Genomic DNA, 12280 nt, shown 5'->3' with positions numbered 1-12280 from the left:
TTTTGGTGGGATAATGGAGTGCATTCCCAAGGCCGATATGGATTATGGAGCAGCTGTTTTATAAACGGACAGGTTGTATTTCCTTGCTGCTCCCAGAGCATTTAATTGATTTATATGGGTTGCCAACTGAAACTTCTGTTCGTTAGTTGGAAGTAACACTTCCAACTATGTTTATTTGCATGAAAAAGTGCTTGGACCCCTTGAATACATGTGAGGTGATCCTGGAAATGCTCAGTGGGTGACATGCTGGTACTGTGACAGGTCATACAGTCTCCTAAACACTCCTTTACTTAGTTTTCAATGTGTTTTATTAGTCTAACAATGGAGCCAGCAGCAGAGCTGGAAATGCATATCTTTAGTTGTGAACTAGTCTGCAAAAAGCTTATTTTTAGTGAATCCAGCGTTTCTTTTCACACTTCAGATATATTTGGTTTGTTCAATAAAGTCCCAGTGTCACTGTTCATGTCCACTGTCACCATCCATGCATGTTTCATAACTGCTGACACAGTGCGTGGCCCCTGAGGGCCTGGAGCCCATTCCAGGAAGTACAAAGGCGTGGACACCCTGGATGGGTCTGTCTCTGGGCTCACACTCACATGCATGTTAAAGGCACATTAGAGACAGCAGTTTATCTCTTCACATGTTTCTGGGCTCTGGAGGAAACTTATGCAAACATGCATTTGCCAGATGATACTAATTACTTATTTGATGCAAGAATTTCCCACGTTGACGTCTGTGAAAAAATGTAAAGCATATCTTTAATCACAATAGAATGTGTTTATTCAGACTGAAATGTTAGGGGAATTTGGGGTTATTTTCTATGTTGAATTGAGAATGACTGTTAATAATAATTCATAGACACGTGTTGTTTTGCTGTAAGATGAGCACAGTAACAGCAGGCCTGCTGGCGCTGTGTATATGTAATTCTCTCAGATTGATCTGCTTCTGGTCCAGACGTGTGTCTCCCTCAGCGTCTGTGAGACTGCGCCTCCATAATGAATATTGACTTTACTCAGCGGCCCGGGCTGAAACACTTATCAGGGCTCTGTCAGAATTTATAAGTGGGTCGACTGAGCGAATCCACTGCAGCCTTGCGCTCATGTTAATGAGGCCGACAGTGAAGGCTGAGGCTCTGATTATCTTTTCATAACCCGGGGCTGTCACACAGACATGTACGTACATGGACAGAGTCACAAAAAGCCTTAGCCTTGCGCTGCTTTTCATCCCAACAGCAGGGGGCAGGGTCCCCCAGCGTTCAGCCTGAATGACAAGTGATGCCGCAATTTCAGAGCAAATCCAGACGGGTAGTTCAAAGGTCCTGCGCTGTGCTGCATTTGTAGCCCGAATACAAATGCGGTTGCCATCTAGCTGGAGCCGTGTGACCAGTACACCAGGGAAATGGGAGCAGCAAGGGGTGTGATTGGCCCCAATGGAGCCAGACCCCAGGAGCAGGCAGAAAGGCCTTTCCCATCCCCGGGACACACAGGAGAACATGGTGGCTAATGGTAGATACACAGGAGAACATGGTGGGTAATGGTAGATACACAGGAGAACATGGTGGCTAATGGTAGATACACAGGAGAACATGGTGGGTAATGGTAGATACAGTACACAGGAGAACATGGTGGGTAATGGTAGATACACAGGAGAACATGGTGGCTAATGGTAGATACACAGGAGAACATGGTGGCTAATGGTAGATACACAGGAGAACATGGTGGCTAATGGTAGATACACAGGAGAACATGGTGGCTAATGGTAGATACAGTACACAGGAGAACATGGTGGCTAATGGTAGATACAGTACACAGGAGAACATGGTGGCTAATGGTAGATACACAGGAGAACATGGTGGCTAATGGTAGATATACAGGAGAACATGGTGGCTAATGGTAGATACAGTACACAGGAGAACATGGTGGCTAATGGTAGATACACAGGAGAACATGGTGGCTAATGGTAGATACACAGGAGAACATGGTGGGTAATGGTAGATACACAGGAGAACATGGTGGCTAAGAGTGTTCTCACACTAGGTCATCCATACCGTGCTCAAGCACATTTGTAGTTCCTAGAATGATCGTTCCATATCATGCCCAGGCATGCTAAGCCACGGTACGGCTCAGCTAGACTTGGGCATGGTATGCACCGAGTATGATCAGTCATCGTGCCTGAGCACAGAACCCAGACATGATGTCAATGACGCAATTGGCAGAGGCATGTGCACATTCGGAAGGAACGGATCTGGTAGGCTGTACAGATAGGGTAGTGACATACATTTAACAAACCTGGGGACAAAGGGATCACTTTGATCTACGGCAGAGGTGCAGAGTTTGTTGGAAATTTTGGTTGCCGAGAGTTTCCCAGGAACAACTGGATGCAGCACACAAAAACTGTCTTCTTTATATGTGTGGCATGATGAAATGAAAATTGCTGCGTTGCATACTCGATAAATCTATAAGAGGGCTTTAAGTCCTTGCACCCAAAACTACTTAAAATAAGCCCCAAAACATGGACATTAATCCTGAATTCCACTGTGCTGCGCTTTCTTCCTATGTTTTCTTCAACACAAAAATGTTGCACGATGAAGAGGAACGCGTGCTCGGGCCCGGAATTTTAAGTGCAATGTGAGCGAAGACCAGCGAGGGAGTGGGAAGGGGGGACAGTCATGCATGGCAACCTGGCCGAGTGTGAGTGCGCCCTAAGAGATACTCTGGAGTGGACTTTGGGAATGGAGGGGTGGAGGTGTCTTTGTGGCAGTGACTCTTGGCTGGCTGAATGCATTCTTAGCCCGCTGCTCCTTGCATGAAGTCGGAGAGAGGGGATGTAAACTCTCCCACCGCGCCCATAATGAACTGAGTATTGTCCCGTGTTTGATGTGGAGGGACCCCTAACCCTGGCCACAGGGGCTCCGCAGTCTGATAGTGCCAGCTGTCTGCTCTGGCCCCACGGTACTCATTAGGTAGAGGTGGTCAACAAGGCCCATCCCTTTCCTTACTGTTATGTAGCCTGGGCCTGCACTGGCTTAGTTGTATATTAATATGTCAGTGTGAGCTTGGCTTCAGGGAGCTGAGTTCATTGTATGCTGTACTAGGGACAAGTTCTTATTTCACTGGAGAGCAGACATGCATTTGATACTGAAGTATCTATTAGTTGAAACATTATTTAAATTAGTCCTGTAGTCTGCCACCATCTTGCTGAGTTGTGCCTGCAATTATGTAAGTAGTTTCCCTGAGAGACCAGACTACAATAATATTATTAAGGTTTAATGTCAGTCTGTTTTGTGGATTTCTAATCTACTCTGAATTACACAGGTCTTCCGATGGGTGGAAAACCCACACTGTCCTCCATAGCTCTGAGCTTGTTGGTGGTAGGAAGAGAGGAAGTCAGCATCGCCTGCTGTGAGTTTCCTGATGGAGATGCAGTTTTATTATTAACTTGCTTCATAGATTCTCTTGTCCTCCTGTCAGCAAGGTACATCACAATTTCCAGCTATAGATACGAGCAGTTCTGTGACCTGAATGCAGAACTCGCTGCTCTTTGGTCCTCGGTTTGGATGCTGACTTTGTCCCTTGGTCTTCTGTCTATAAATGCAACCCTGAAAGTGCTTTGGATCTCTGCCTCCCATTGTATAAATGTCATGTTTTGTGTTTTTCCAGAAACGCATTACTAGGTAAAAAGCAGTATCTATTATTATTGCAGTAAGCAGGTAGTAGACAACATACAGTTCAGTCAGGTCAGTGCAGGTCAGTATACCTTTCCAGTGGAGCAACTTTGGCTTCCTCCCTCTAACAGGTGTTATGCCTGTGGGGGGCATTTTAATACAGGACAACACAATGCTGCTGCTGCAGAAGGGTCCTGCGTGTGACTGTCCTACCAAGCAATCACACTGGCAGTGGAGAATTCAGACTTGGCTGTCCTCTCTCTGCCACTCTCAACAGACGCTCAACAAGTCAGCTAACTGGCAGAAGACTTACTGCTGCTTGGATATCCATAATCTATTGATACATAGGTTATGGTTTGTATAGAACTGGTATTTAGTAATGCAGCTAACAGCTTAAAATTTGATTTTAATTGCCAGGACTTTTATAATTTCACCGTTCATTCGTTGTTCACTTTTCCCAGTGACATTTGCATTCCAGTGACATACACAGGCATAATGTGCAGACGGCTGAGCTACCTTTTGTGGGTGCTGAGTCAATTAAAATAATAGGGACAGTTTCTTTACACGGACAATCTGCCTGCACCAGTGTCTGTGAATTACTCAGAGATGATGCCTGTACCGTTTGCTTCGCAAAGCAGGCTGCCATTTAGTGGTGACTTTGCATTTTTTTTTGTTTAATAGCCTCTAAAGGAACAAACAGGCTGAATGTTGACTCTTGCAGGCTCTGAGAGAAGATGTACACTAACAGCAGGGCTGAGAGGGCAGTAAAGGCAGCCTTGTTGGAGTGCTTCAGCTCCATCGCACCTGCTACTGCAGTACAGAGCAGTGTATGGGACAGGGATTGGGGAGCATTCTGGAGAGAGCAAAATGCAACACCAGCCCCCTAACAACCCATTCCAGGCTGGGTAATTTAATTACATTTCTACCTAACTACTGAGTTCAGGATGTACCATTCTGTCAGGCTGTAAATGGAAAGCAAATACAGATGCCTGCTATGAATTTTTAATGAGCCAGCCCCATCACCATAATTAGGATGGCGTGGTCCATATTTGTTCCATTTGAGGAGAGATTTAAGGTCACACATCTGATTTTCCTGAAGGATGAGTCATTTTTTCTTCCGCCTTTGACTTATCAGTTTTAGCTGGTACTCGGATGAGAGAGACGCTTCTAAATCTCAGGGTTGGCATTATGGTCTGTGTTGTGAGAAATACAAAGGAGAGCAGTGTTCTCTTGAATGCCAGGAAGGTTAAGATGACTGGAACATTTATTGTGTAGCTGGTGTTGCACTCTAATTTCACTGGTTTGGGAAGCGCTTCGGTAATTGATCTCATAAATCCAGCGTTTTCTGCCGGGCCAAATCACAGGCGTCTATTTTAAAACCTGACAGTCCATCTTCTCCCCCATTTCATATCTAACATGTTCCATTTTCTCGCAGCTATATCTGCTCACTCACCAAGCCCTCAACTCACTGCCGTTTAACTGAGCTGGCTCTGTTCGAGCATCTGTTTTATTTGTCCTAAGTAGATATTTTTATAGTTTTGGCATTGCGCCTAAATAGTTACTCCAGCAAAAGAAAATGTTTTAATGTATGTATAACACTATTTAAAACCAAAGGTTGCCATTTGCCCACTGCCTGAAGAGTATCTGTCTCTGCGTGAATATTAATCAAATTACTGATGTAAAATTAACTGAAGCTTGTTTTAAGCCCTTGAGAGTCAGGATTAAAATAGGTTAAGAGACTTTTTCTTCCTAAGGGAGTCGTTAGGTCTGTCTCTGTTTCAAAGAATCCATCAGACTGCTTGGGTTCTCAGACTGCTGGGCGTCTCTAACCAGACGCCTACCCCAGCACTCCGAAATAACCTTGGGGTTTGTTTGTCCTTTATGGTTTAAGAAGTAATTAAACTGTAATGCACATGAGATAAATGTCACATTGAATTACCCATGTTTCTTTGGAGTTCTACATAATTTTACGCCAGGATCTTTGGCTTGACAAATAGCTGCTAAATTATGAAACCAAACCATCCTTAGTGTTTGGGAGAGCACCGAATCTCATTTGTCACACACTGTATCAGGTCAGTAGGTCATTAACTGCTACAAGGACTCTGTCTTAGGTAAAACAAAATCATTTGTAATTTCCCTGCACTGGTGTAATTATAGGGATACAGTTGAAAATATTGTTCTGCCGGCAGCCTGTGTTTTTGCTGCTGGTGCCTTGTGTCATCCACATGCTCTTCTATTCTTACTGGTTGCATATTTGAATGTCTGACACCTTAAGTTTTACCATTGATGAATCCAGCTGTAGAACCATAAAAATAACTGTCTGCTGTGTTACTATTAGAGTAAGTTATAGTACATTCACACTGCATTAGCATTGCCCTTTGCCAGCACAGCAGCGCTACGCCATCGCGGCTTTCCCTCAGGGAACCGACAGCTTGCCACACTAATTAATTTAAATTAAACTGTCAATTTATCTGCTTCATTGTTTGAGGCACAGCCAGTAATTATATATTGCAATCAGCCAGAAATAAAATAATAAAATTGATTAAAACTTGAGAAAGCACAAAGACAATTTCTGACAATGATTTTGGACAGCCATATAGGCCATGTGACTTCATCGTTAAGCTCCTTCTGTTATCTAAAATCAGATTTCCTTTCACATTCATACTGACCCGTTTGTTGGCGTTTGACTTCATAGCCTTTAGCGGTTCAATGAAGCAGACAGCCGCCTAACAGGAGAAGGGCGTGCGCCCGAACACTCAGCTCAATAGCTTAATGCTTTAGCTTACATTAGCAGCGACACATTGGTCAGGTCGCTATGTGCAATGCTATTTTGGTGTCTGATGGCTGTCTCTACTTGGCTGATTTGAAGCACGTTAAACATGGTCAATGAAGAAGCAAAAGGACCGCATGATAAACCCTTTGCAGAATGTACAATGCAGACTTTGTCTTAGACCACATAAAGGACAAGCCACTGCTGTACAATATAACCATTTGCTCACCATCACACTGAGCTATGAGGGCTTCTCTGATACAGCTGTACTCACAGATGACATCACTTCTCCTTCCTGTTAGAAACGAATGACCTGGAACACCCCTGCTGTCAGGGAACACACAAAAAAACCTGGACCGCTCTGACTGTCTACCTCCAGCCTCAACTGCTGTTCATCCTACAAAGGCAGGGACTCCGCATCACCTCACCTGTGATTCTCAAAGCTAGGTGGGGGTGCGTCACATGACGCTTTATCTGTCACCCAAAAAATCAATTATTTAAATGTGGGTAGAAAAGGTGCAAAAGAGGATATATCAGATGCAAATGAATAATTCTCTCTCTCTATCTCTCTCTCTCTCTCTCTCTCTCACCCACCCTAGTCCTTCCTCATGTATTGAGGTTGTTTGTACTCATGGGTTTAACACGGTTCTCCGTACCAGTATTCATTAAAAACAAGGGGACCTGTCTGTGGTCATGGCTTGGCAGACCCCCTCAGCCAGCAGCGGCTCACCAGACGCCCCCTCATCCCCTTGACGGAGTCCCCTACCTGGCAGCAGGTGGAGCCCATGCAGAAAATGGAGCCTCGGTCTTTCCCAGCCGATCCCGTCTCTGTTTCGGAGACTGTCACGTTCGATTAATGAGGCCCTTTAAATGTGGGGCTCAGCTTACAGCATTGCAGTATTCGGTCTTACAATAGCTTGCCACGTTTTTTGTGCTTATGCATATTTTATAAGGTTTTTGTTTTTTTTTACTCCAGCTTGAAAAGGGGGTTTGGCAGTGATAAATTATACAGTATGCATTTCATTAATTACTGTTTTGGTGGCATTCATGATGGAGGCAGGGTTTGGGGAAACCTAAAGAGATGTGACAGGCAACAGGAGAGGAACCACCTACTGCAGTTCTGCATGTAAACAGCCGAGTGACTTTAAATGCTATAAGAAAGAGCTTATTGTGATTGAATCTTTATCATGCTTCCTCTTTTTTCGACTAGCTCATGGAGTCGTGCTTTTAAACTCTGTCACAGCTTTCACGACATCATCAGTCTTGACCTGCTGATCTGTTGAGCATATTCCTTCTTGTGGCAATAAGCTCATGGCGTCTGTTCAAATTTCTGGCATCGTGGAAGAAATGCACTCCAAAGTGCCTGAACACACGGGTCGCTGACTGAATGACACGGTGCTCTTGTGGGGGCATCTCTGGCCACGTCAGCGGACTACGGTGGTCTGGGGGTGCTGGCGTGGCCATGGGCCCTGTTGCCCATCAACAGACGGCACAGCTGCTGGGATGGCAACATCTGCCATGGATCCGCTGTCATTGTGACGGGGAAGGGGTATGTGGTCAGCAGGACCCCGCCAACAGACCTACTACGCCCCTCACTTAGTCACTTCACAGCTGTCCTGTTTCCACCTTTGTGTTTCTGCCGCTCATCGGCATGGGGCGGCGTTTAGATTCAAAATTAGACAATCTGTTAAGACAGGAACCCCTGGACCAAACAAGACATTACAGCTGAGATCAACACAGGGTCAAAAATGGCTGCCAAATGCAGTCCATACCATGGATCATTTTGAAGCTATTGTTTTGACTGCCTCCGATGCACGGTTTCTGTCGCTAGTTGCTTGTACCCCTTATATCCACTTGGTGGAGCCGTTTCTCAGAAAAACCAAATGGCGAGTGAGGGGTAAATTAGCATGGTAAATCTGTTCTTTTGGTCACTCAGTGCATGCATGCATCTCTTCCTAAGCTCGCTGTTTCCAAACACCTGTGTGTCAGTAAATGAATCAATTTGAGGGCCTGACACTGCATGGTTTGCATGCCTGTGATAGTGTGACTCTTCACAGGTTTATGTTTGTAATAGTTTAACTGGATGATTCCGTGTTTGCTTGCAGTTTAAAGAAAACTTCCTGTACTATAACGTACTATAACTCAAAACCACAAGAATCTTCAGCACATTTTATATCTGCCTGGAGACGCAGTAAAGGCCCTGGTTGATTACACTCATGTTAATAATTTTTATACATGTATCTTGTGTCAGATCTACAACTCAGTATGGATTACTGTCACCAGAATAATACATGCAATGTTTGATTTTTAGTCCGTTTAGTCAGGGATAAAGAAAATGCAGTCTGGTGGTGGCAGAACCATGAATAACTGTCGATGTCTGCTTAAATGCCCATTTTAATGCCAGCCATGAAAAACGGCACACAGACAATACAATGAAGATGCTTAGTGCATTTCTTACATTTCAAGGCCTGTATACTGGTGCATTGTTGTGCACTTTTTTTGAGCAGTTGTCAAAACAGCAGGATTCCTAACATTCGGCCTGATATCAAGGGACAGGAGAGAGATGTCAAGAGATGCACATCATCTCACGAAGAAATCACTGCACATTAATGAATCTCCTTCTTCCTCGAGTGTTGTAATCAGTCATGACGTTACCACAGAGAACATCAAAGAAGTGCCCTGAATTCAATAACAATAAAGGGAATCAGGCCATGAGTACAAAGATATTAACCTTTCCCTGCTCTTAGGAACCACAGATCATGTGAGGTGCTTCTTGCTGTCTAAGCCCCCGCAACCTTTGGCAATCCATTACCATCACTAACTTTTTCATAAAATGAAGCAGAAAAAGCCACACACACACACACACAGACCTATGCTCATCTCTTTATGGGGACTCTCCATGCATTTCTATGGACAAAACCTTAATCCCAATAATCACATCCTTAACCCCTGCTCAGCCCTAACCTTAACCATTAGCAACCAAATAAAATACAACACTTTCGACATTTTCAGTCTTTTGATTGCAGTCACAGATTTTTTAAAGACTGTTTCCCCTCGTGCCCCCCGCACAATGTTGATCTGGGAATGGCCACTGCTCTGGCCTGTTCATCCATAGTACCCAGTGGTGGAGGGTCTACAAACATTTCAGGCATCCTGTTCTGTATTGTTTGCCTTTCCTGTTAATCCTGATGTTTTATTCCTATACATTTCCAATAGCAAGAACTCATGCTATAGATATTCTTCAGATAACCATTGAGTACTACTATCATACTGAGTGACTTCCACAAGATGGTTTCTCACACCAACAGACATTCTACAGTAGGTTGAATGCATTCTTTGACTTTCTCCAAATGTAAACCCATGTAGATGCAGAAAAATGTGATAGGTGACTCACAAAATTCCTTTTCAGTTGCCCCTTTGTGAGTTGGTCTTGAATACAAGTAGTTTCTAAATGATAGTCTCACTTAAATTATACCTTTGTTCACAATTTACAGTTTTTGTTGAGAATCAGTCACTGAGGTTGTGGTATTTCTGAAGCCATAGTCTTGTGGTGTGATGGGCAACTATCCTGTTAAGTGTCTGTCCTCATCAGTGAGCTTCAGCTTTTGAACAATGCTTGTCTTTTCCAGTGCTGCTTGTTTGTGTTTAGCATTTGCTGCCATGTTTTTTGAGACTGTTCCCCTTTAATGTATTAACACTTATTTATTTAGAAGATGTTTCATCCAAAGCAAAGTGTGATTGACAGAGCAGGGTCTGACAGTCTCTGGGGCAATTGGGGTTAATTGCCTTGCTCAAGGGCCAAATGCTGAACCCATTCTGCCAACAGCAGGATCTGAACCAGCAACCTTTGTGGCTGTACTTGTAATTATAGTTCAATAGTTCATTCCAGTAATGTGTATGTGTGTGTGTGTGTGTGTGTGTGTGTGTGTGTGTGTGTATACATACACACACACACACACATACACACACGACATACATATATATGCATTGTAACCAATATTTAGGGAAGAAAGTGAGTGAACAAGCAGCTTTTGGGTTAGGGCTATTTTATCGACTTGGAAATGTGGAGCAGTAATGGGTTAGAAGTGGACCGCTTTCACTAATGAAGCTCTCTCTTGGTACCGTAACTTGAGAGTTACTCAAAACCCGATTACTTTAGCCCCAAGTGTCATTTTTATGTCTCCAGCTCCAGTTAAAAAAAGAACTGCAAAAAGAAAACATATTAATTATACTCTACATAAGTTAGAATAGCATACATTTGTGAGAAGAATGTAATTAGATTCCTAGAGGTCAACATACCTATTTTAATGCTGTTTCCCTCTAGATGCTAGTTGCATCAGAATAACCAATTAAAACAGAGCTTGACTGAATTGTAATTACATCACTGTGATAATTTTATCGTTTTGATAAATCAGGCAGGAATCAGGCACGACGTTAGGGTCTCTTCTCCTTCAGGGAGGAGAGCTAGGACGGCTTTTCTCAGGCTGGTTCCCACAAAATGAAAGTTCACTTTGCTTCTTTCCCATCTCCCCTGCTGACCTCTGCCGTTCTGGGAGTCTAATTCGCTCTGCCCTGCTATGCAGTTTTCCCTGCCAGACGCTTTCTCCCCCCCCCCACACTATCTCTGATCTGTCTGCACTCCCACTCATCCAAAGACCGCTTCCAGTAGCCTGTTACCGCTCGTTTTACTCTTCATTTCTGAGGCTCGAAATGCTCCTGCTCCCTTGTGGACACCTACAAATGGACAGTGTTTAACTGCCATAATCAAACTTTCACGGCTTTAACAGTACAGACTCTTCCTTCTCCACTTCCAATATCCCAGTTTTAATACTTACGATGTTAGTGTGTGGTCTATTGTGATTTTTTAAACTGTTATTTTAAATTGAAAAACACTTTTAAATGATATCTACTTATAAACTGGATTCAAGTAATGACTACAGATATGGGAGATTCACACTGCTATCAGCTCCATGCTGCAGATATATGAGAAAAATGCAATAATGTAATGACAATGTAATTAATAGTGAGGTATAAAGGTTATTCTGTAGACATTGAAGTAACTATTTGCAAATCAAAGATAACAATGAGACAGTAAACCAGCAATACTTGCAGCCCTCCATACTCAGGACTGACCCTTTCGCATATCTGGACACATGTGCATTACAATGGCAGAACTGGGCATATTTCCTGTTGGCATTTTAATGGATGACAGTCTTTCATAGATAAGCGGTCTTCATCTGCACAGAGGTAAGGAATATTTGCTCATGCAACAAACTAGTAATAAGACTTTGACTGAGAGAGCAGGGCAACTTCTGAACAGTAACTTCTGAAAAGGACTAATCATGTCACAACTGAACCCACATATGACATACTGACTTGCAAGGTTCAAGGGGAGCATTTGCCAGGGATTTAGCTGAATTCAAACTGTAGCTGAGACTCTCAGAGCCGTAGCTGAGATATGAGCTGGTGTGATCTGCACTTTGCTCTTGCTGCCACCTCCAAGACTTATTGGTCTCCAAATAAGATTCAAGAACATCCATATATCCCAGTCTGATGGGATATATCCAATTTAACAGTCTTATGTAACAGACTTTGCAACCCACCTTAGTCGCTTTCAAAATTGATGTAAGTTTTACTTTTTCATTTTTTCAGGTCCTTTACAGGGATCGTCTGTAATTAAAACTATAGAAATACTGCAGTTGTAAATTCATATTTTTTGCACCCCACAATTTATTTCTGCCAAGAGGGGTAAACCCGATGCATGTTTCAGATCTTCATGACACCTGCATTTACTCGAATGTCACAGCTTATCTACAGCACATTACAGAGTAGCTCAATTAAACCCC

General features: G+C 43.4%; 1 protein-coding gene across 5 annotated transcripts in view; it reads left to right on the top strand.

Moving 5' to 3' along the window:
- The window catches only part of dab2ipa (DAB2 interacting protein a), a 165506-nt gene that overhangs the window by 72795 nt on the left and 80431 nt on the right, over positions 1–12280 (top strand). The window contains exon 1 of one of the 5 annotated variants that reach the window (XM_072703043.1): positions 6853–6881. The exons of the other annotated variants lie outside the window; for them this stretch is intronic. The gene's annotated coding sequence lies outside the window, so the exon portion shown is untranslated. Of the gene's footprint in view, positions 1–6852; positions 6882–12280 lie in introns of those variants that run through there. 5 annotated transcript variants of the gene reach the window in all.

This window comes from Paramormyrops kingsleyae, chromosome 2 (assembly GCF_048594095.1).
Source record: "Paramormyrops kingsleyae isolate MSU_618 chromosome 2, PKINGS_0.4, whole genome shotgun sequence".
Taxonomy (NCBI): Eukaryota; Metazoa; Chordata; class Actinopteri; order Osteoglossiformes; family Mormyridae; genus Paramormyrops; species Paramormyrops kingsleyae.
This window is presented reverse-complemented; position numbering and strand designations above follow the sequence as displayed.